Source organism: Chiloscyllium plagiosum, unplaced genomic scaffold, assembly GCF_037043375.1.
Source record: "Chiloscyllium plagiosum isolate Xiang-an unplaced genomic scaffold, Cpla_swu_hap1 HiC_scaffold_42, whole genome shotgun sequence".
NCBI classification, from domain to species: Eukaryota; Metazoa; Chordata; class Chondrichthyes; order Orectolobiformes; family Hemiscylliidae; genus Chiloscyllium; species Chiloscyllium plagiosum.
Window position 1 is genome coordinate 105,653,354 of NW_028270180.1, and position 25,862 is coordinate 105,679,215.

At 45.5% G+C, this 25,862-nt stretch overlaps 1 long non-coding RNA gene across 1 annotated transcript; it reads right to left on the bottom strand.

Moving 5' to 3' along the window:
* Nucleotides 1-1,215: 1,215 nt before the first annotated feature.
* Nucleotides 1,216-24,979, bottom strand: LOC148138117 (uncharacterized). The gene is made up of 4 exons (XR_015754138.1): nucleotides 24,846-24,979; nucleotides 16,911-17,019; nucleotides 11,768-11,874; nucleotides 1,216-1,918 (listed from the first exon to the last, which is right to left on the bottom strand). It is a non-coding gene; the product is annotated as an uncharacterized LOC148138117 (long non-coding RNA).
* Between the last annotated feature and the right edge of the window lie 883 nt (nucleotides 24,980-25,862).

A 25,862-nucleotide genomic window follows, 5' to 3' on the forward strand; every position in this document is an offset into this window, starting at 1 on the left:
TTTGCCATTTTCTGAACCTGAGGATGTCTCTCTGGGCAGTAAGTCTCCACAAACAGCAATGTGACAATAAACAGGGATCATATGTTTTGATTTAAATTGTGACTGTAGCACTGCTGCTTCACAGCATCAGGTACAAGGTTGGAGTCCAGCCTTGTCCAACGGCCGGAGTCCAGCCTTGTCCAACGGCCAGTGTGGAGTTCCCACATTCTCCCCATGATAGTGTGGGTCCCCTCCAGGTGCTCTGGTTTCCTCCCACAGTCCAAAGATGTACAGATCAGGTGGATCAGTCGTGCTAAATTGTCCACAGGATCTTGGATTGTGCAGACTAGGTGGATCAGCCATGGGAAATGCAGTGTTACAGTGATAGAATGCTCTGGGCGTGATGTTCTTCAGATGGTCGCTGGGGTTTGATGGGCCAATGCTCTCCTTCCACACTGTAGGGATTTTATTCTATGATTGAGGATTAACGCTACACAACAGGGTGTCCTTGGAGAAGGACCATGTGGTGTGCATCAATATTCTCGATGCCTTTAGATAGAGGTGGGCACCGTAGGGGATATAGTGCTTTATCGCCACCACTGCCCCCTCCGCACAACTCTACTTTGATTTAGTCCCTTCTCACTCTGTCACTTATAATGGTTCGCTTGGCCCATAATGGGCTTTGTTTGGAAATATTCAATTGGTTACACAAATGGTTTACTGCTGGTGATTATGTGTCTAGATTAGAGGGGTGCTGGAAAAGCACAGCACGTCAGGCAGGATCCGAGGAGCTGGAAAATCAACGTTTTGGCTAAAGCCCTTTCCCAGCACCCCTCTAATCTAGGCTCTGGTTTCCAGCATCTGCAGTCCTCACTTTTGCACTGCTGGTGATTATATGTTAACCAAAAGCAAAATGGCATAATGATGATTTTGATGGTGGGAAGGTTACTGTGATCACATTTCTGGGTCGGAGAAATGGGTAAAAAGAACGCTTCACAGCTCACAGAACGAGAACTGAAAAGCAGTTAAATCAAACCAAAGGTTCATACAGGGAGGGAATATTTCCCTGGAGTTTGAGTAGCTGGAAAGTGATAGTATCCGGGAATAGACATGATTTTGTTTTACAAAGGTTGAAAGTTTTAAAACTGTTATAGTCAGACAGTTTACGTTATTTTCTTTAATTTTATTTGTTGTGCAAAAAAACTTTTACAACATTTTAAAACCAAAATTTACAAACCTTGTGTTAAAGATAAATGTAAAATAAAATTCATCAAACCACCCCACTGAAAACTATTGTGGAAGTGCAATCTCCTGGAGAATCCCTGCCCACTCCTTCCGACCCGGACTCCATGACTATATACATACCTGGGAGATAGCAGCAGGAGGAGACCATTCAGCCTTTCAATCCTGCTCCACCATTCAATGGGAAACAGCTGACCATCCAGCTCAGTCTCCTGTTCCTGCTGTGCTCCAATCCCCTTTCATGACTTTACCTCGAAGAACTATATCTAAGTCCTCCTTTGGTTTCACTGCCTTTTGTTCCAGTGACGTTACTATGTTACTGTGTGGGTGTAGGCAGGGGAAATGTGATGGTGCTGCCTCCTGGAGGATGCACTCAGCATTCCTTATCATCCTGCAGTAACATCAATTGGGTTTCAGCAACTAGAGATAGAAACCATTTCCAGGATACGCGCATCACTGGCTCAGCCAGCATTTATACCCCATCTCTCGTTACCCTTGAGAAGATGGTAGTGAGCTGCTGTCTTGTACTATTCGCAGTCCATTTGGTGCAGATAGACGGACAATGCTGGGAGGGAGAGTGTTGCAGGATTTTGGCCGAGTGATTCTCTATCTTTGGTTCTTCAAATGTTGTTTAACTTAATCACGATCTGCACATGATTTTGAGGTTTCAGTCTGCAAATCTTCACCATCTAGCACCCTGTATAAAGGAATATGTACAGGTTAGAAATTCAGAGCAGACAATTCTAGTTTCTCTGGAATATCTTTTTCCCCTTTCTTCCCCCAAAGCTGTAACCCTCCAGCTCTCTTACTCTCTCCCACCATTCTGACTCTACTACCCCCTAATGTACACTCTTTCCATTCTCATAGAGTTACTGATAAACAGATCCATGCCACCACTTCCTGTCCCTGGTTAGATGCTGCACCCTTTCTGGGTTCACTTCCTTTCCCTCAGTTGCTGCAAGTCAATAATGTAACAGCAGAATGGAACAAAAGCAAACAGAAAGGGAGGTGGCAGATCCTGGACAGAACAGGAAGCTACAGTCTGGGAGAATGGGTCACATCCTTTGTTTCTCATTGGTTGATTCCAGTGTTATGACAAGTTGGGAATGTAACTTGGTCCCATGTAGGTGTGGTGACACTTTGATCCTCCAACAGGTCAATACTACAAGCAAATACGTTCCTCCTCCAGACAATCACAGTGTGAAATACTTTCCACTAGTTACCCCAAAGCACATATTCCAAAACTCACCCACATTCTGCACGTGTGCAGTACCGGGTTTCCCCACAGACGTGTGGTCCCTGCCTCGGAATTTGGGATTTGCAGTCCTCATGCAGGCACTGGAGCCCTGTCTCTGGAACATGGATGACAAGTGTGGGATGGAGGATGTTGTGTATCGGATCCCCATTCAGACACATGGGACATGTGGGCTGTCACTTGGATTTACTGAGACATCCGCTTAGACAACCTGATTTCTGACGTAAGGAACATAGATTCAACCAATTGGGGGATAGGGAGGTTATTAAGGCGCAGTAGGCTTCAAGAAGAGGTGGCTCAGTGGCTAGCACTGCTGCCTCACAGCGTCAGGGACCTTAGGCGACTGTGTGGAGTTTACACATTCTCCCCATGTTTGCATGGTTTCGTGCAGTTCTCCAGTTTCCTCACACAGTCCAAAGATGCGCAGGTTAGGTGGATTGCCCATGCTAAATTGCTGTCGGTGTCCATGCACGTGCCGGTTAGAGAATTATCCATGGGAAATGCAATGTTACAGGGAACGGGTGGGTCTGAATGGGATGTTCATCATAGGGTTGGTGTGGACTCGATGGATGAATACTCTGTTCCTGCACTATAGAGACTCTATTCCTGCACTATAGAGACTCTACTCTATTCTCATGAGGAAGAATGTACTTGTCTCGATGTGTTGTGAATCTGTGGAATTCCCTATTCAAAATGCAGTGGATGCCAGGACAATGAGCCAATTTAATGAAGAGATACAGATGTTGAATTTGCAATGAGATGAAGGGTGAGAGGGAGCAGGTGGGAAAATCCAGCTGAGACCGATGTGAGCTCAATCATCACCGTATTAAATGGTGGGGCTGGTTCTCCTGTGCCCAGTGCTTATCTTCTAACGGTAATAACTGGAAAGCTGAATCCAAAGGAGATTTTTGGAAAATGACAGATAGTCAGGTGGATTAGCATTCCAAGCTTAGATAGTGAGGAAATGTGTATGAGATAATGATTTTGCAATTTTAAACTGAGGGGAGACAGTGATTTATGGTTTTAGATTGCGTCGTACATTCGCAGCGTCCAGTGTACGCTGTTGTGAATATCTATCCTGTACTTTATTACAAAGCCAAGGTCACTGACAATGAAAACCAAAACACCCAGGAAACATCGCCTGCCCTCGCAATCTGATAAAAGACTTCTGATAAGTCTGATTGAACTTAGAACACAGATGCAAAGCTGGAAGATTAGATGCGCTCCCAAGATCCTGTGCTTAAACAAAAGGAGACTACAATAGGATGAGGCAGGAGTTGGCTAATGTAGACTGGAAACAAAGACTTTACAGGGGGGAAGTTGACGGACTGTGGGGGAATATCAAAGCAATGTTTTGAAGTGCTCAGCAAAAGTATATATCAGGGAAAAAGAAGGACTGTAGGAAAAGGAATAATCTGCCATGGGTGGCTCAGGAAATAAGAGAAGCTTCAGCAAAATCGACGTTTCAGGCAAAAGCCCTTCATGATTCCTGATGAAGGGCTTTTGCCCGAAACGTCGATTTTGCTGAAGCTCCTCGATGCTGCCTGAATTGCTGTGCTCTTCCAGCACCATTGATCCAGAATCTCGTTTCCAGTATCTGCAGTCATTGCTTTTACCCAGGAAATAAGAGTCTATCAAACTGAAATAAAATGCATACAAATTGCCAAAGACTAAGGAGATTAGAAAAACTTTAAAGATCAACAGAAAGCTGGATGGGATTGGGGGAGAAAAGTGATTAATACCTATCCCCAGGGCCAGAATAGCAGTTTACACTTCTAGAGGGGAACCTATTGTGTGGGGAACATATGGCCTCTGTAATTGTTGAAGCACTTAACTGTTACCATAGAGATAATCCTGATCAAGTTACAAATCACAGCACACCCCAAAAGCTTGTTCTTCCAAATAAACCTGTTGGAGTATAACCTGGTGTTGTGTGGTTTATAAGGTTGTTCACCGCACCCCAACACCGGCTCCTCCACATGAGAATCCTGATAGAAAGCCCCACTGAAACTGAAGCACCTGTCAGATACTTGAGGGAGCCACGGGGGCGTGGGGGAGGGGTGTGTGGTTTAACCACAAAGTGCTGAGCTGAACTAGACTTTCTAACTGCCGTTGCCATGGAGATAATACTGAGAGACAGTCTCTATTCAAAGTCCCAAACCACAAAGGTATAAGAATGGGAGCGGCACATCGGACAGGCGGGGAGTTTCCTGATGCTGCCTGGAGGTGTTCTGCATGTACACTATCCAGGTAACTGCCATGTCTCATCAATAAAGACTCAAAGAAGAGCTCTCAGAGTTCTGTGCCTAGCTATTCCTATCCAGCAGGGTTCAGGAATATGAGTACACAGCAGTCAGTCTTCACAGTGGAGGATACGAAGACCATGCCAGTAATTGATAAGGAGACCGAGGAAGGTGAGGACCTAGATAACAACCATTATCGTGAAAGAGTTAGAGCTGGGCAAGCTAATGGAGCTAAAGGTAGACAAGTCTCATTGCCCTAATGGAACACATCCCAGGATACCAACAGAGTTAATGGGAGAAATAGCAAATGCACTTAGAATCATAGAAGCCTACAGCAGAGACAGGCCCTTTGGCCCAAACTGGCCCATGCCGACCAGAATGTCCATCCACACTAACCCCATTTCCCTGCACTTGGCCCATTTGCTTCTGACCCTTTGCTATCCATGTATTTGTCCAAATGTCTTTTACCTATTGTGAGTGTTCCTGCCTGAACCACTTCCACTGGCAGCTCATGCCGTATACATACCACCCTCTGTGTAAAACAGTTGCGCCTCAGCTTCCCTTTTATTCTTTCTCCTCTAACCTTAAACTGATCCAATCAAGCCGTTCAATCCTTGAGTTCCTGGGAAAAAGACTGAGTGCATTCACCTTATCCATGCCTCTCATGGTCTTATACACTTCTAGAAAAGAGCCCCCTCAGTTTCCTCTGCTCTAAACATTAAATCCTCACTTGTCCAACCTCTCCCTATAACTCTGAGCCCTGGCAACATCCTTGTAAATTGTTCTGCACTTTTTACAGTTTAATAACTGAAACCTACATTACATTAATCATATTTCCAGTATTTCCCCACGGCGCTGGAACCGACGTGACAATGCCAATGGATTACAATCCATGATCGAGAATGAACTCCTTTACAACAATCCCGTTTTCATAGTGTTTCCCATGGTGCAGGTATCCTTGTGTCTTTCTGGTTGCATGGTTAATTAAAGACTTGCCCTTCCACAAAGCAAAGTTGTGGCTGGGAAATGTGCCATGATTTTTCAGACTTTCAAAAACAAATGAAATCTCTCTCCACACTCACCATGCTGACATGGACTTGGCTGTGTCTCAGTACTTTTGCAGTCACACTGACATTTGAAATATTCGCCCACGGACAGAATACACACCTTTCCTTCCAGATGAAAAGGCCAATGATATTCAGATCGGCACGGATCAAGTAACGATCAGATCTGAACATAAAGTTCAATTTGTATTTCTCATCCGCAAATCCACCCTTTCAGTACCACACAACAGAGCACACAAGTTACCACTGTTAATACAGGATGGAAATTCATAAGACAATTGTAGATTAAACTGTAGTTTCCTTGTTCCCCCAAAGCTTTAAACCTCAGTCTCACAATTTCTCTCTTCTGTGAAGTGAAATCCAAACCAATCCCCCCACTCCTTTCCTCCACACCCAGTTCTCTCACACATTCTCTTCGAATTCAGTTTCCTAGCTCCAGATGAGAACCATCCTGCATACACTGCTTCCTGCACACTCTGGCCAAGACCCATCTTACTAAAATGAGCCAAATTAGAATTCTAATTGCAGGCCCATCCTTGTCCCTTTTCATAACAACCCCGAATCTTCACAAAAGAGTTCTGATAATTTTCTGCAAAACGCTGCACCACTGATAGTCTGATCACATGTCAGGGTAGCAAGAAAGGGGCCATTCCCCTGGGTCCTGAGGGATGAAGCTGCTATTGATAGATTAATTCCTCACACCCACAGCCTCCTTCCCAGGCACTGACCTATACTGCGCATACTCCCACAGTTGCCAGCACTGCACCCATGCACTGGTCTCCCCTCCGACAGCACGTGCTCCCGATCATACAGGAGTCCCGGTGATTGACAGCAGCTGCTGCCCAATATATCAGAATCCCTACAGTATGGAAACAGGCCCTTCGGCCAAACAAGTCCATACTGACCCTGCAAACAGTAACTTACACAGACCCATGCCCACTAACTAATGTAACTAATACTATGGGCAATTTCGAATGGCCAATTCACCTGCCCTGCACATCTTTGGATTGTGGGAGGAAACCCGCTCAGACACGGGGAGCACACGCAAACTCGACACAGACAGTCGCTCGTGGCCGGAATCGAACCCGCGTACCTGATGCTGTGAGGCAGCAGTGCTAACCACTGAGCCGTCTCTATCGAGTGGAGGGGGCGTGGCTGGAGGACTGGGTCAATGGGATTGTGAACAGTGAATGAATGTGGAGGACACTGGGGGATAGACATGTCAGTGAGTGACAGGATCAGTGCAGCAGCAAGAGGGAATCCTGGAAAAACTGAGCAATGGGATAGTCTGACAGGAGAGAAACTACAGGAAGGTTCTGTTTAGAGGCTCAGGCAGGGACAGCTGGGAGACAGCATGGCCTGGTGGCTTGGGTAGGTTTACTAATCAGCCTCTTCAAGATGCTTTTGCACAACTCTGAGCCTGATCCTCCTAGTCCAGAGGTAAGGACACTTACATTATTTCCTGGTGGGCAAGGGACACAGGGACTGCCTTTCAAAAGGAACTCACCTGTGTTGGTGACATTAACAGGACTCAATACAGACTCACTGACAAAATGCTGGCGTACTTGAACTTCATCCAGAATATTAACACCTATAACTAGGCAACGCAGACCCCAATGTACAGAGTTAAATCCTGGATACTAATAACAGCTTTGTGCATGGGAAATCATATCTCATGAATTTGACTCATATTTTTTGAAGAAGTAACAAAGAGGATTGCTGAGGTCAGAGCATGGATATGGCCTACATAGACTTCAGTAACGTGTTTGACAAGGTTCCTCATGGGAGACTGGTCAGCAAGGTTAGATCGCCTGGAGTACAGAACTGGCCCGAAGGTCGAAGGCAGAGGGTGCTTTTCAGGCTGAAGGCCTGTGACCAGTGGAGTGTCACAAGGATCGGTGCTGGATCACTACTTTTCGCCATTTATATCCATGATTTGGATGTGAACATAAGAGGTATTGTTAGTAAGTTTGCAGATGACACCAAAATGGGAGGTGTAGCAGACAGTGAAAAAGATTACCTCAGAGTACAAGGGGATCTGGATCAGAAGGGTGAATGGGCTGAGGAGTTCAGTTCAGAAAAATGCAAGCTGCTGCATTTTGGAAAAGCAAACTTTAGCAGGACTTATACAGTTTATAGTAAGTTCCAGGGGAGTGTTGCTAAACAAAGAGTCCTTGGAGTGCAGGTTCATAGTTCCTTGACAGTAGAGTAGCAAGTAGATAGGATAGTGAAGGCGGCAGTTGGTCTGCTTGCCTTTTTTGGTCAGAGCATTGAGTGTAGCGGTTGGGAGGTCATATTGTGGCTGTACAGGACATTGATTCGGCAACTTTTGTAATATTCCATGCAATTCTGGTCTCCTTCCTATCAGATGGATGTTCTCAAACTTGAAAGGGGTCAGAAAAGAATTACAAGGATGTTGCCAGGGTTGGATAGGCTGTTTTCGCTGGAGCGTCAGAGGCTGAACGGTGACCTGAAAGAGATTTTTAAAATCAGGCCGGGCATGGATAGGGTAAATAGACAAGATATTTTCCCTGTGGAGGGGGAAGTACAGAACTAGGGGGCTGAGAGGGGACGGTAGGCAGAGAGGGGGTGGGCGGATGGTAGGAGAGGGTGGATGCATCGAGAGGGTTGGGACAGAAATGGGTGGGGACAGAGAGGGGGGATAGAGAGGGGAGGCAAGAAATGGATGGGGACAGAAAGCGGGATTAGAGAGGAGGGGAACAGACAGGGGGATCAGAGAGGGCGACCGACCGACGGTTGGGGGGGGGGGGGGGCGACAGACAAAGAGGGGGAACAGACTGAGGGGCGGCAACCGATGGAGGGGGGAAAGAGACGGGTGTGCGACCGACAGGGGGGCGACTGACAGAGGGGGGACAGACAGAGGGGGCAAAAGATGGGGGGCAGACTGACAGATTGTGGGACAGACCAACGGGGGAGGGACGACCGACGAGGTGGGGGAGCCGACAAAGGACTGACCGACAGGAGGGGGGGAACCAGACAGAGTGGGGGGAGGCAGGGGGGAACAGAGAGGGGGAAGATGGAGAGTTATTTTATAGATCTACAACTCAACCCTGTTCGTGTTTTCTCCTCCTCACCTTAATTTCCTCTGAAGGGCTCAGAACAACTCCTGGAAAGTGGAGTTTCAGGGAGATCAGGTGCTGAATGTGGCATTTGGGACACTGACCTTTAATGGAATGTGCTGGTCAATAAATGGACTCTGGTTTGATTCCACTGTCTGTGTGGTATTTGTACATTCTCCCCGTGTGTCTGCGTGGGCTTCCTCTGGGTGCTCTTAATTTCCTCCCACAATTCCAAAGACATGCAGTTTAGATGGATTAGCTTTGGGTAATGTTAGGTTACAGAGTTAGGGTGGAATATTGTTCCGATGGTTGGTATGGTCTCATGGGCAGAAAGGCCTGCTTCCACACTGTGGGGATTCTGTCACTGAGTATAGGGGTTAGGAGGTCACGTTGTGGCTGAGTAGGGCATTGGTGAGGCCAGTTTTAGGATACTGCATTCAATTGTGGTCTCCCTGATTTCAGAAAGATGTTATCAGAATAGGACTCAACCTCTTAATGGCAAGTTCTTGGGAAGTGTTGACAAACAAACAGACCACGCAGTGTAGGTTGATTGTTCCTTGAAAGTGTGGTTGAAGGTAGACAGGTTGGTGTAGGTGGTGTGCCGTGTGCTAGCTGTTATTGGGCAGTGCATTGAGGATAGGAGTTGGGAGATCATGTTTCGGTTGTACAGTTTATTGGCTCGGCCACTTTTGGAATCCCCAGACTGCTTTCAATTCCAGTCTCCCTGTTACAGGAAAAATGTTGGGAAGAGTTCAGCAAAGTTTTACCTTGTGGTGCCAGTATTGGAACATTTGAACCATAGGAAGAGGCTGAATAGGCTGAGGCTATTTCCCTGAAGCACTGGACACTTTAGGTGGCTTTAACGAACTTTATAAAATTATGAGGAGCAATGATAGGGTGACTAGTCATGGTTTCTTTTTTCCCAGGGTAGGGGAGACCAAACAAATGTGAATCTTTTTTCCAATGTGCAAATGACAAATTCTAGAGGAGAGATGGCAAGTTTAAAGGATGTGAAAACCGAAACAACTGAAGATGCTGGAAACCAGGAAGAGAAACAGAAGTTTCTGGAAAAAGCTTAGCAGGTCTAACAGCAGGTGCGAAAATAAATTAGAGTTAACGCATCTGAGGAAGGGTGACCAGGCCAGAAACTTTAACTGATTTTCCTTCACAGATGCTGCATGACCTGCTGAGCATTTCCAACAACATCTGTGCAAGTTTAAAGGAAGTTGTTTGGTGTATATACCTGAGAGTAACTTTATAAAGTGCGAGTCAGACCACATCTGGAGAAATGACAGAAGTTTTGGTCCTTTTATTTAAGGAAATACGTCATTTTATCAGAGGCGTTTCACAGAAAATTGACTGGGATGATCCCTGGTTTGCAGGGATTATTTTTTAAGAAAAGACTGAAGAAGTTGGGACTCTACTCACTGGATTTGGGAAGAATGAGAGGGGATCTCATTGTAAAATGCAGGATACTTAAGGAGTTTGACAGGGTAAATACTGGGAGGATGTTTCCCATCATGAGGGAGTCTGGAACCAGATTCTGGGTCAGTCACGGAATCATGGGTTCTGTTTTGGATTCGTCAAGTTTAAGGCAACACCGACACGGGTCAGAGGTTTCATTAGCAATGGAGCTGGAATGAGGTGGAGATAAGCAACATTTTAAGAGATTGGAATTTCTGGTGTTTGTGATTGTGTAGATGCCTGATCAGAAGGTCACCTTGGGGTCAGATATGAGAGCAATATTGTGAAGAGTGCGGTTCTGTCTCAGATAGTTCCCAGGGAGAGGGAGGGGCTCAGCAGTAAGGGAAAGTAATTTGTAATAGCAACAGAAGGCAATGAGTTTAATCATTGCAACGGTCCGTTGTAGGAAATTGCAGCCAATCGCGTAGTGGGAGTGTGATGAGCAGTTTGATAACTGAGCAATGGAGAGGGATGATGGGGAGGGAGAGCTGGGCATTGTCAGTGTATATGTGAAACCTAACACGGTGCTTTTGGACGATGTCACCTCCTGGCAGTGTGGAGGTGAGAAACAGGAGGGACCAAGGCGAGATCCTTGAGGGACACCAAATACAAGGAATTCAGAAAGGAAATGGAGAGGCGGGATGGAGCAGGTTTTCCAACAACGGTGGGGTCAAATATTAGTTTGTAGCAGAATGGGAGAGAAGGATATAACCAGAAAAGACAGACAGGTAGAACAAGGAACAATATGTGATTTGGTGAGGGGGAGTGATGAGGAGGAGGAGCAGCCCAACTCCAAAAGCACTATTTCTACTTTAGTGACATCACCCAACTCCACCCTAGTCTCAGCTCATTGACCGAAATACTCGTCCATCCCTGTGTTATCTCCAGACTTCATTGTCCAAACACTCCTGGCCAGCCTCCCATATTCAACTTACATGTAATCTCAAGAGTATCTAAAACCCTCCTGCCCAAGTGCTCACTTGTACCGAAACTTGTTGATCCATCAAAAGGCTCCTATTAACAAGCAACAATTTAAAATTCTCACCCTTGATGTAATTCCTGGCTGTGAACATCCCTGTCTCTCTGCACCACACAACCTGTGAGACCCCGACAACTCATTTTCTTTCAGACTCAACGATGAGTTTATTCATTGCTTCAACTGTCTGGCTGTTTCTACTGTTGCCAAGGCAACACGGTCTGGAATTCCCACCCTAACGCCCTCAGACCTGCTTTCCTCCTTTAAGATATTCCTGAAAACCTGCTTATTTGGCAATTCTTTTGATCACCTGACCTAATATCCCCATCTGTGGCCTTATGTCAGAAGTTCTCAATATTTCTGTGGATTTATAAACATGATAAAAAAAACAAACTGTTGTTGATTTGCACATACATTGTCAACTCTTCAATGTCACTGAGTGAATAATCTATAACAGCTCTTACCAAACCACATTGTGGGAGCACCTTCACCACACGAATTGCAACTGTACAACGAAGTCAAACATCACCTTCTCCACAGGCAATGGGGCTTTGGCACTGATCAATGGTATCTGTGGAGGGAGAAACACACAGTTAATATTTCAGGGAGTGCAAAATGCATTATAGGGAGGGAAAATGGTGCAGAATTTGGATTTTGAAATTTGTGTTTTACAATGTGCACTAAGTTCTATAAAACCTCTCATCCCATACCATGAAGACTTCCTCCTCTTCCTGGTCAATATGTCTTTCCTTTCCCCTGCCCTTCACCTTCACACATTTCCAATGCCTTGGTCACAACAACACTGTGCTGTCAGTGAAGTGTATCATGTGGTTGAGTATTGTCCCGCCCCTCATTCACTCCGATTGGTTGAAGGACCAACTAGCACCTCTAGCCCCCGTTCCCCCACTCTTATTGGTCCTGCGCTGACATCAATAATCTGAGGCCCGTTGTAGGCTGGAGCATGCTCAGTGCTTCCTGCTTTTGCTGCTGTTCATTAGGTATGAGAGAGAGGGCTCATCCCTGTTTCTCCTGATGTCAGACAATAACAATAACCATCTGCATTGTATGGAGTCTTTCACATTGACAAATCTCCTAAAATGCTTCACGAATGATGGAAACGTTGATTAAAGAGAACGATTTTTAGATACATCTTTAAGGCAGACAGAGGGGGTTCGGGAGGATATTCCAAAGGTTTGTGTCCTCGGCACCTCCAATCGTGGAGTGATATATGTGAGCAACAGCTTACAATGGAGACAGTTAGTGGCTAACCATAGGTTAACAACCTCATGTTGTAGCCCCCTACCCCACACACCAGTCCTTGTTCTCACAGCCTGCCATTACACACTACCTATGGTTAGCCATTAACAGTCTCCATTAACAACTAGTCACCCTCCCCCAGCCAGATGGTTATCCTTTATCCAACTGTTCTTCTCACTCTATCCCCACCTATCCTTTACTCCTTTTATCCTCCCCCCACACTATCTTCTGCACATAAACTGACTTTTTTTTCTCAGTAACATCTGTTCTGTGGAAGGGACACCGGATCTTAAACTTTAACTCTGATTCCTCTTCACAGATACTGCCAGACCTGATGAGCTTTTCCAGAACCTCCTGGTTGTTGTTTCTGATTTACAGCATCCGCAGTTCTTTTGGTTTTAATTTGCCGGGAGTTTGTAATTCAGGTCCAACAGTATCTGTCCCAGTCTCTGCTGTCTCTCCCATCCCCAAACAGTGACACTGCACCTGCACAGCTCATGGACATGTGTTGTCTTGCTGGCCACACCCCTCATTCAATCCCATTGGCTGCAGGACCACACAGACTCTCCTCCCATTGGTCTAGAGCTGCCGTCAATCAGCCGGACACCATTGTGATGAGAGTGGAGGGCTAATCCCTCTCTCTGCCCTGGGATGAGCTTCATCATTAACAGTGAATGGGGCGGTATCACAGAGCACAGTGGCTAGGGGCTATTCAGCCCATTGGGGCTGTACTCTCTCCATCTGGAGATGCTCCAGGTCTGTCCCAAGTCCCCTCCCATGTGCCCACAGCCCCCCAAATCTTTCCTTAAAAAGCAAAATTCCAAGTCTGTTTCAGAAAACCTGCTGAATCTGTGTCTTTCAGACTGTTCCAAATGCTCAGAACTTTATGAGTAAAATAGTGTTCACATTTTCACCTTGTATTATTTGCCAATTACTTGAATGTGGTTACTAAATATTGTGAAAGTGTTAAAAATTCCTCTCTCTCTCTCTGCAAATTCAAGACCTTGGAACCAAATCTGCACCAGATCGAAATCACTGCTTCACCTTCTCAGCTCCAAGGATAATTATCTGTGCTTCAGCTAGCTCTCCACACAATAGAGGAATATATCTTAATTTATTAAGATCAAAGAAACAGACCTTCGGTCCAATTCGTCCGTGCCAACAAGGAATCCTAAACTAATGGATTCCCATTTACCATCTATTGGCCTGCATCCATCAAAACCCTTTCTATTCATGTACCCAATTGGAAGCCTTTTAAATGTTGTGGTTTTATCAGCCTCTACTACTTCATCTGGTAGCTCCTCCCATACACACACCACACTCAGCTTGAAAACGTTGCCACTTAGATCCCTTTTAAATCTTTGCCCTCTCAACTTCAACCCATGTGCTCTAGTTTTGGACCCACCTAACCTGAGGAAATAGGACTCCGGCTGCTCACCTTATTCACACCCCTCGTGATTTTATAAATCTCCATGAAGTCACCTCTCAGTCTTTGACTCTCTAGAGAAAATAGCCCCAGCCTATTCAGCCTCTCCCTGTAGCCCAAATCCTCCAATCCTGGCAACGTTTTTGTAAATCTCGTCCAAACCTTTTCAAGTTTCATAACATCCTTCCCAGAACAGGGAAATTCAAACTGAAAATAGAATTCCAGAAGTGGCTTAATCAATGTCCCGTCCAGCCACAATATGACGTCCCAGCTTCTGTATTCAATACATTGACCAATAACGGAAAGCGTTAATGGAGTCCCATTTGCCGGCGGTTCACCCTTATTCATCTAAAACCTTCTTCTTCATGTACCCAATCAAATGCCTTTTAAATGCTGCAATTGTACTATCCTCCACCCCTTCCTCTGGCAGTTCATTCCATACTTGCAATGCCGTCAACATGAATAAGATGCCCCTTAGATCCCTTTTAAATCTTTTCCCTCTCACCTTAAGCCTGTACCCTCTAGTTCTGGACCTACCGAACTTTGGAAAAAGTCCCTGACTGCTCACCTTATTCATGCCCTTCATGATTTTATAAGATCACCTCTCAGCCTCCAACTCTCCAGGGAAAATAGTCCCAGCCTATTCAGCCTTTCCCAATAGCTCAAACCGTCCAACCCTGGCAAAATCCTTGCAAATGTTTTCTGAACCCTTTCAAGTTTCTCAAAATTATTCCAAGAACAGGGAGATTGGAACTGAAAACAGAATTCCAGAAGGGCCTTAATCAGTGCCCGGGACAGCCACAATATGACGTCACAACAGCTGCATTCAATGCATTGACCAATAACGGGGAGCGTACCAAATGCTGCATTCACTCCCCTGCCGACATGTGACTCGACTTTCAAGGAAATATGAAACTGCACTCCAAGGTATCTTTGTTCAGCAATGTTTCCCAGGACTTTTATTAAGCGTATAAGTCCTGCCCTGATTTGCCTTTCCAAAATACAACAGCTCACATTTATCTAAATTGAACTCCGTCTGCCATTCCTTGCTCCAATGGCCCATCTGATCAAGGTCCTGTTTTAAATGAACTAACCTTCTTCACTGTCCACTACACCTCCAATTTTGGTGTCTTCTGTAAATCTACTGACCTCATATATTCACATTCAAGTCATTTATTTAAGGGCCCAATATCCATCCTTGCAGCACATTGCTGCTCACAGGCCTCCAGTCCGCAAAGCAACCCTCCATCATCCTCTGTCTCCTGCCTTCAAGGCAGTTTTGTCATGGCTTGCTCTCCCTGCATTCCATGTTATCTAACCCTGCGAACCAGTCTGCTTTGTGGAAGCTTGTTGAATGTCCATATAAACAACATTCACCGCCTGGATTAATCAATTTTCTTTGTCACTTCAAAACACTCACTCAAGTTAGTGAGACACAATTGTGCATGTACAAAGCCACATTGACTCTTCCTGATCATTCCTTACCTTTCCAAATAGTTGGATATCCTGTCCCTCAGAATCCCTTCCAACAACTTGCCTGCCACTGACTTCAGGCTCACTGTTCTCTTGTCCCATGGCCTCTCCTTACCACCTCACCTGTCGCTATCAACGATACAAATACATCAGGAGAGGCCCAACAATCACTGCCCTGGATTTCCAGAAAGTTCCACGATACACCTGATCAGGTTCCAGGGCTTTATCCACTTTGATGCGATTTAAGACATCCAGTACCACCTCCTCTGTAACATGGACACTTTTCAAGTTATCACTGTTTATTTCTCCAAACTCTCGAGCTTCCATATACTTCTCCAGTAAAAAAGAAGTGAAATATTTGCATATCTTTCGCACCCCATGTGGTTCCAAAGACAGCTTTGTTGACCTTTAAGGGGTCCTATTCTCTGGTCCAGTTAATCTTTCGTCTGTGATATATTTGTTTAATCTCTTTGGATTCTATTCCAGGACATCCCGGAAAGGCCTACTTCACGGACGGTAATTTTCCTCCGAGTTGATCAACAGTGCTCTCCAACACATACCCTCCACTTCCCACACCTCCGACCTTTATCCCACCCCTCCAGCCACAATAAAGTATATAACCCTGCGGTCTTCACCTTCCACCCCACTAATCTCCAGATACAGCGCATTAACCTCTGTTATTTCTGCTATCTAAAGTCAGACCACACCACCAGAGACATATTTCCCTCCCCAACCCTATCTGTGTTCCGCAGAGACCATTCCCTCTGCACCTCCCATGTTCGGTCCACACCCTCCCACCAACCCATGCTCCACACCCTTGACCCTCCCTTGCCGCCATGGGAAATGTAAAACGTGCGGCCACACCTCCCTCTGACCTCTGTCCAAGGCCTCAAAAGGATCTTTTCACATCAGGCAGAGATTTGCCTGCACATCCCAAAACCTCATATACTGCATCTGGACACTATGGGAAATTTAACATGGTTCATCCAACTAACCTACACATCTTCGGACTGTGGGAGAAAACTGGAACACCCGGAAGAAACCCTCACAGACACTGGGGAGAATGTGTCAACTTGAACACAGGCAGTCGCCTGAGGCTGGAATCAAACCCAGGTCCCTGGTGCTGAGGAAGCAGCGCTAACTACTGAGCCACAATACTGTGGGATCTTTGGTGCTGATGCGCTGCCCCACTGATAACTCAGTCACTCACATTGCCTCATTTCCTAAGTGGCAGTGATGACGGAGTGAAATTATCGCTATACAGTTAATCCAGAGACCCAGATAACGATCTGGGGACCCGAGTTTGAATCCCATCACGGCAGATGGTGGAACGTGAATTCAATAAATATCTGGAAAAAATAATCTAGTGACGACAAGGAATCCACTGTCAATTGTTGGAAAACCCATCTGGTTCACTCACGACCTTTAGGGAAGGAAAACGCTATCCTTACCTGGTCTGGTCTGCATGGGACTTCAGAACTATAGCAATGTGGTTTACTCTTAACTGCCCTCTGTGTAAACGCAGCAATAAATGCTGGCCGAGCCAGTGACAGCCTCATCCTGTGAATGAATAAAGAAAACAGGTCAGGTTTTGTTCCTTTTCTAGTAGGTACATCCTACAAACTGAATCTGAAATGTTCTCGTACACACTGAACAAATACCTTTGCATCCAAGCCATTAACCCTACAGCACTCCGAGGCCATGTTGGTAAAGTTAAAACCACTTATCATTGCAACTATATTATTCTTACAGATAACTGAGGTCTCCTGGTAAAGTCGTGTCTCAATTCCCCGCTGACTATTTGGAGAGAGTCTATAATACAATCCCAGTAAGATGGTCACCCCTTCCTTATTTCTCAGTACCACCCAAATAACTGCCTGGAGGTACTCCCAGGAATATCCTCCGGAAGTCCAGCCGTAACATTATCCCTAATAAAGGACATCACTCCCCCTGCTCTGTTGCTCCCTTTCTATCCTTGCTATAGCATCTATACCCTGGAACATTAAGCTGTTCGTCCTATCCATCCCTGAGTGATGCCTCTGTAATTGCTATAATATTCCATGGCCATGTTGTTCAAAACCATATCCTGGGCCCATCTGTTTGACCTGTCAGGTTTCTTGCATTGAAATAAGTGCAGTGTAACTGGTCAGTCCCACTCATTCTGTGGCATACTCTTGCCTGCCTTAACAGTCTGACATGTGAACAGTACCAGCCTCAGACATACCTTTTTCTCACTATCTCTTTAGGATTACCCCGACTCCCTCACTGGTCTAATGCCTCCCGAGTGGCACTAGCAAGTCTCCCTGCTCGTCAGGACCCCATGATTTCCCCTTCCTATGCAATTGGTACCAATGTACAATGATCTCCCACTGGTTATTCTCCTCTTTGAGAATATTCTGCTTCCTCTGTGAGGCATCCTTGACACTGGCACCAGGGAGACACCACTCCATTCTGATGTCTCACAGTCAGCTGCAGAAACGGCAGACTGGACCCCTGAATGGAGAGTCCCCTATCACTATTGATCGTATGGAACTGGTTATACCTCACATTATGTTAGAAGCCAGTCTCAGTACCAGTAACTTGGCTATCAGTGTTACATTCCCCTGAAAGTCTATTACCACCTACATTTTCCAAAACAGTATACTTGTCTGAGATGGGGATAGCCACAGGAGACTCCTGCAGTATGTATCTACTCCTCCTAGCTTTCCTGGAGGTAAGCCACCTACCTGACTGTATTTGCAGTATCCTGCAACCCTGAGACTGCCCCTTATCACACCCCCAGGCTCCTGTCAATTCCTCACTGCCTTTAATCACTCCTCCACAAATCCATGCGATCCAATAGGATTTGCAATCACACTTCCTGCAGACAATCATCAGGATCGTGGAGACTCTCCGTAATCTCCCACATCCGACAGGAACAGCACGCCACTCTACAACAGAGCAACTCTCTGCCTTAAGAACCTACAGACTAAGACAAAGGCACATTCTTAATTCTCGAAAAATACTGCCAGACAATAACTTAATGCTTACGTTTTATATCTTAAACATTTAATCAAGAGACCGTAAGACATTAAAAAGAAACCCTCACCTTACTCACTATTGTAGATTTAATAAAATAAAACCGACTAAGATTGATATTTGAAGAGACTGAAACTCACTGAGCTGATCCCCGGCTCTGAGTACTTCCAAGGGTGAGGTCTCTCTGAGGGCAGCTGTGAAACGTCACTGTTTCTCTTCTCTGCTCGCTCCATTTCCAGAGAGGTTTATAACTTCACAGCCAGTCAGCTCAGAGAGGTCAGTCCTTGATTTTATTTACTGGGGGTTGTCTTTGCTGTCCAGACCAGTATTTATTGCCCACCTTTATTTGTGTTGGAGAAAGTGGTGGTAGACTGTCTTCCTGAAATTCTGCAGTCCATGTACACCACAGTGATGTTTGGACAACAATCCCCCTCTAGCCCCACAACCCTCCTCGTCTGTGTAATCCCCCTCCATCCTCACCAGCCTCCCTGTCTCTATAATCCCACTCCAGCCTCACCACCCTCCTTGTCTCTGTAATCCCCCTCCAGCCTCACCACCCTCCCTGTCTCTGTAATTCGCCTCCAGCCTCACCACCCTCCCTGTCTCTGTAATCCCCCTCCAGCCTCACCACCCTCCCTGTCACTGTAATCCCCCTCCAGTCTCACCACCCTCCCTGTCTCTGTAATCCCCCTCCAGCCTCACCACCCTCCCTGTCACTGTAATCCCCCTCCAGTCTCACCACCCTCCCTGTCTCTGTAATCCCCCTCCAGCCTCACCACCCTCCCTGTCACTGTAATCCCCCTCCAGTCTCACCACCCTCCCTGTCTCTGTAAACCCCCTCCAGCCTCACCACCCTCCCTGTCTCTGTAATCCCCCTCCAGCCTCACCACCCTCCCTGTCTCTGTAATTCGCCTCCAGCCTCACCACCCTCCCTGTCTCTGTAATCCCCCTCCAGTCTCACCACCCTCCCTGTCTCTGTAATCCCCCTCCAGCCTCACCACCCTCCGTGTATCTGTAATCCCCCTCCAGCTTCAGAAATTACATGTCCGTGGCATAAGATTTTTATTTGGATTCATTTTCGTTTGGATTCATTTTTGTTTCTTTTATATCAAAAATGTAAAATGAAAAAAAAACAAAAAAAAGGGTGAAATATTTCCCCCCAAACAGATTTATGTTGAGTGACCTTTTGGAGAGGCTGACACATGGACGTTTCAGTATTTTATCACAAATTGTACACGTAGAATGATGGAACTTTTTAAAAAAAAACACTGTTAAAAAGGGAGGCAATGGCCTAATGGTATTCTTGCTAGACGAGTAATATGTGTAATGTTCTGAGGATTAGGGTTAGAATCCCAACATGGTTGATGGTGGCATATGAATTCAATACAATCTAGAATGATAAGGCTAATAATGCCCATGAAACTATTGTCGATTCTTAGAAAACACCCATCTGGTTCACTTATACTTGGTAGTGTGGATTAGCAAAGGGATCTTGGTGTCCATGTACACAGATCTTTGAAAGTTCCCACCCAGGTAAATAGTGCGGTGAAGAAGGCATATGGCGTACTGGCTTTTATTGGTAGAGGAATTGAGTTCCGGAGTCCAGAGGTCATGTTGCAGTTGTATAAGACTCTGGTGCGGCCACATCTGGATTATTGTGTGCAGTTTTGGTCGCCATACTACAGGAAGGATGTGGAGGCACTGGAACGGGTGCAGAGGAGGTTTACCAGGATGTTGCCTGGTATGGCAGGAAGATCGTATGAGGAAAGGCTGAGTCACTTGGGGTTGTTTTCATTGGAGAAAAGATGGTTTAGGGGTGACTTGATAGAGGTGGAAAAGATGATTAGGGGTTTAGATAGGGTCGACAGTGAGAATCTTTTTCCACGTATGGAGTCAGCTATTACAAGGGGGCATAGCTTTAAATTAAGGGGTGGTAGGTATAGGACAGATGTTAGGGGTAGGTTCTTTACTCAGCGAGTCGTGAGTTCATGGAATGGTCTGCCAGTAGCAGTGGTGGACTCTCTCTCATTTTGGGCATTTAAGCGGGCATTAGATAGGCATATGGAGGATAGTGGGCTAGTGTAGGTTAGGTGGGCTTGGATCGGCGCAACATCGAGGGCCGAAGGGCCTGTACTGCGCTGTATTCTTCTATGTTCTATGTTCTATGTAATGTCCTTTATGAAAAGAAACTGTCACCCTCACCTGGTCTGACCGACAGGTGACTCCAGACCCACAGCAATGCAGTTAACTCTCAACTGCCCTCATCAACTGAGTGAATAAACAAAATAGATTCATTTTTAAATCGCGGAGGAGAGCTTTTTTCAAAATAAAATCGTGTTTTCAAAATTTAAAAAATGATCACCTTGGTCGGATGGCACTATAGACGCTGCAATAATCAGAGTGAACGAAAGGAACATACAGAGAGATCTGAGATATAAAGTCAGAACAATAAGGTGATAATAGTAGGTGATTTAATATTGCAAACTTGACTGGGACTACTACAGTGTGAAAGGTTTGGTTGGTAAAGAGTTTGTTGAACGAGTTCGAGAAAATGTTCTTTATCATTATGTAAATGTTCCTATCGGAAAGCAAACAACACCTGACCTTTCCTTGGCTGATCAGACAGGGCAAGTGACTGAAATGATAGGACGGGAACAGTTTGGGTGGGAGGAAATTGTGGGGACCATGGAGAAATATTTTTACAACCGATAACTACGGGTGAGCTACCTGATGACTGGAGAGTAGCTAATGTTGTATCTTTGTTTGTGAAGGGATAGGAGGAGAAGGCTCGGAACTGTAGACCTCAGAGTCTGACTTCAGTGGTGGGTGACCTGTTGGAGGTCATTCAGAAGGATAGCGTTTACATGTATTTGGAGAGTTAAGGAATGATTGGGGACAGTCAACATGGTGACGTAAGGGGTGTCTCACAGACTTGATCGAGCTTTTTAAGGTCGTAATCAAGAAGATCGATGAGGGAAGAGTGTTAAACATCGTTTATTTGGACTTTAGTAAAGTATTTGACAAGGTTCTTCATGGGAGACCAATTTGTAAAGTTCGATCACATGGGATTCAGGAAGAACTTGCCAACTGGATACAAAACCAGTTTAACGGTAGGAACAGAGTGTAATAGTGGAGGGTTGCTTTTCAGACTGGAGGCCTGTGACCAGTAGTGTTCTACAGGAATCTGTGCTGGGTCCATTTTTGTTTGCCATGCGTGTAGATGATTTGGGTAAGAATATACAAAGTATGGTTTGTTTGTGGGTGACATCAAAACTGTAAAAGTGGACAGTAACAAAGATTACTTATGATTACAAAGGGATCTTGATCAATTGGGTGAATGGGCTGAAGAGGGGCAGATGGAGTATAATTTGAATAAATGTAAGATATTACATTTTGATAAAATAAACATCTCCTATGGCTTCATTAATTAATTTCACTAATTAAAAGTAAGGCCTTGAGTAGTGATACAGAACAAACAGACCGAGGGGTTCAGGTCTTGTGTCATATGTAGACAGGGTGGTTCCGAAGGTGTTTAGCACACCTACCTTCATTGCTCAGACCTTTGGGTACAGGAATTGGGACGTAATGTTGAGGCTTTACAGGATGCTGGGGAGGCCTTTTCTGCAGTACTGCGTCCAGTTCTGGTTCCCGTGTTATAGGAAGAACGTTATTGGAGAAAGTTCAGAAGATATATCCCAGGATGTTGCCATGAATAGAGGGATGGTGTTGAAGGAGAGGCTGAATAGGGTGAGACTTCTGTCACTGGAGTGTAGGGGGTTGAGGGGTGACCGTAGGTTTATAAAATCACGGAGAGTGTAGATAGGGTGAATGGCTGGGGGGTCAAAGGGGGATTCAAGACTCGGGTGCTTACATTTTGAGGAGAGATGAGAAAGGTTTTAAATAGATTTTAGGATGTTTTATAAATATTTTATAGATATCCTAATAGATATTAGGGTATTTCTACATTTGTGGAATGAACTGCAAGGGGAAATGGTTGTTGTGCATACAATTACAATCTTTAAAAGACATCTGCAAAAGTTCAAAAATAGGAAATATTTGGAGGCAGGTGCAGTTCGTTTAGTTTGGAATTATAGTTGACATGGATTGGTTAGACCACAGGGTCTGTTTCCATGCTGTATAACTTTAAGACTCTAACTCTCGGTGTCTCTGTAAATTGCTCCATGCTCACAACTCTCCCTATCACTGTCACCTCATCAGCTTCACAACTCTTCCTTATCTCTGTAATTCCTCTCCAGCCTCAGAACCCTCACTATCTCTGGTATCACAAAACATCTGTCTCTGTAACATCATCCATTCTCACAATCCTCCCTATCTTTGTAATTTCGAGCCCCACAAACCTCTGTGCTAAGTGCCTTTCTCTAATTCCAGCCTTGAGGATAGCCCATTCTTAACTCAGATTCCTGCACCCTGAGCTCCACAATTTCCTACTAAACCTCTCTGCTCATTTTCCTCATCAAAAAATTAACTGAACATGTATCATCTATTCAAATATCAACAGGTGATCATACCGGGTATGTGTGCTTGATGACCAATATGGATAAGATGGGGGCATTGTGTTCAACAGCTTTATACCAGAGACTCTGACCCCATTTTAGATTAGATTACTTACAGTGTTGCAACAGGCCCTTCGGCCCAAAATGTCCACAACGACCTGCCGAAGCGCAACCCACCCAGACCCCTTCCCCTACATTTACCCCTTCACCTTACACTACAGACAATTTTAGCATGGCCAATTTACCTAAACAGCACATTTTCGGACTGTGGGAGGAAACCGGAGCACCCAGAGGAAACCCTCCGGGGACACAGGCAGAATGTGCAAACTCCACACAGTCCGTCGCCTGAGGCAGGAATCGAACCGGGGTCTCTGGCGCTGTGAGGCAGCAGTGCTAACCACTGTGCCACCGTGCCGCCCATTTTATTCAGTGTTTCTCTGTGATTTTCTCTTTTCGAAGCAGACAGGAGTGGGAAGCAGTGGAGAATCTACATAATACGTGGTCTTCATAGTGAGACAATTCTACCACCACGGGCTGTTTATCCTCCAGCTCCACAATGTCCTATAGCCTATCCAAGCTATCGCGAATCCTGGCACCAGGGAGGTAACATACCATCCTGAATTCATGTCTGTGGCCACAGAAGTGCCTGCCTGTGCCCCAACTATTGAATCCCCTGTCACTATATCCCTGCCACTTTCTATCCTCCCGTTCGGTGCAGCAGAGCTTTCTGTGGTGTCATGACCCTGACTGTTGCTGATTTCCTCTGAGAGGCCACCCCACCCGTAACATCCCAACAGAATCCCAAGTGGTATATCTGTATCTGTTTGAGAAGGGGATAACCACTGGGGTAACCTGCACTCTCTTCCTGTCTATTTTCTTGATCTGATGGTTACCCATTCTCTTTCTGCCGGTGTAGCCCTCACCTGCAATGTGACTAACTCACTAAACGTGCTGTCCATAACATTCGCAGTATCGCAGATGCTCCACAGTGAGTCCAGTCACAGCTCCAGGTCTGAAAAGCTGCAGGTGGGCCCACTTCCTGCACAAATCGCCATCAGGGATACTGGAAGCTTCCCTTATTTCCCACATTGTGCAAGTGTGGCACACCACTGGTCTGAGGGTTCCTGTCTCAATGTCTCTCTTCATTCACCTAGTTACACCCATTAAAAGAATTTAAATGAGCTAGCAACCTTCTTTCACACAAACATTTCCATTATAATCAAAAGCATTAATCTTTACTTAAGCTGTTATGTTATACATTAAAAACTGTTAAGAAATACTCCGCAGGTATCACTTAAAAACTGGCTGTTCCCTTTGGGATCATGTGAATTTCTGAATGGGCTGAACTAAAACTGAGTTTCAGCTTCATCTTCTCCCAGTTTCACCTCACTCTGTTTACATCCAACACCAAAACACTCTCATTGAGCCAAGCAGCACTCTTAGTGCTGCCTTTTCATTTTCATTGTCAGCTCACACCTACAATTTCCTCAGCTTCCTGTACTGTTCTAATGCATCTCAATGGGAGCTCAGGAACAGCAACTCATCTTTCAATTCAGCCTTTTGTAACTCCAGAGTCTACATGGACTTCAGCAGTTTCTGGATGAATGGACAGTTGTTCGAATCTGGAACATTCCACCCGGAAAGGTGCTAGAATTTGATTCCAAAAGGAGTTGTAATGAGACGTTTGCAGGTAATTGATAATAAGGAGATTACAGGTTAACATCATGAAGTGGGTGATTGGGTCTAAATCTGACAGTTCTTACAAAGAGACGAGGTGCAATTTGGATAAATATGTGCGCCCTCTCAGGCCAATATCTCCTTCCTCAGCTGCAGGGACGAGAACAGAGTACATACCCAAAGGGTGAACCAACCACGAATTCTGCTGAACAAAAATATTGGAGATATTTTCCCGCAAACAGAACAGATAAACCTTTCTCCTTCCACAGTTAAATGCCAAAGATGTTCAGATCCTGATGACTCCATTGACTGCAAAAACTTGCGTTGAGATCCCAGCCTCAATTATTCTGATTTAATATCCTATGAAATGAATTAACAAAACAAAACTCAGTCAGTGCAGGAAGAATAGTAAAAACATACTTTTCTCTTGGTATGTGCTTGATGTGTAAATGCCTCTCTTCAAATCGTACACACACCCCCATCCTAGGAAGGGGCCTCACTGTACCTTGCCCCCAATAAAGATGGCGGCCATATCCCAGGACCTATTATCACCTGAGGGCCGCAGCCATTTTCCCATCTGCTGCAAACTCGGGACTAAGAGTTTCGAATTCAGACTTACGAACGGCACAGAGTGTAATTAAAACTTCCCAGTCTAAAGTGACTCATTATCTCCGTCTCCAAGGCCACTCTCCCCTTCCCTGTTTGTGTCTCCCACATTCACCAACGTCCGAGTCACGTGGCACTGCACAGGCAGAGTTACTGGTGACGTGTCATCCCACTGGTAACGCCCCTCATTCACTCCCATTGTTTGGATGACCAGCTGGTTCCACTTCGTCCACCAGTCCCACCACCTTTTCCTATTGGTCCAAAGCTGCCATCAATCAGCTGGACCCCATTATGAGGTCAGTGGTGGGATCCTCCCCCTGTCTGAATCAAACCTAGAAGGTGCATGGATGGTGTCAATCAGGAACAAAAAGCAGAAGGTGTTGGGAAAGCTCAGCAGGTCTGGCAGCATCTGGGAACAGAAATCTGTCCAGTGGCCCTTCCTCAGAACCGATGGGAGCTGGGAAAATTAGAATCTTGACAGTGTGGAAACAGGCCATTCGGCCCAAACGTTCCACAGCGTCCCTCCGAAGGGTATCCCACCCAGACCCATTCCTCTTCCCTATGACTGTATATTTCTCCTGACTAATG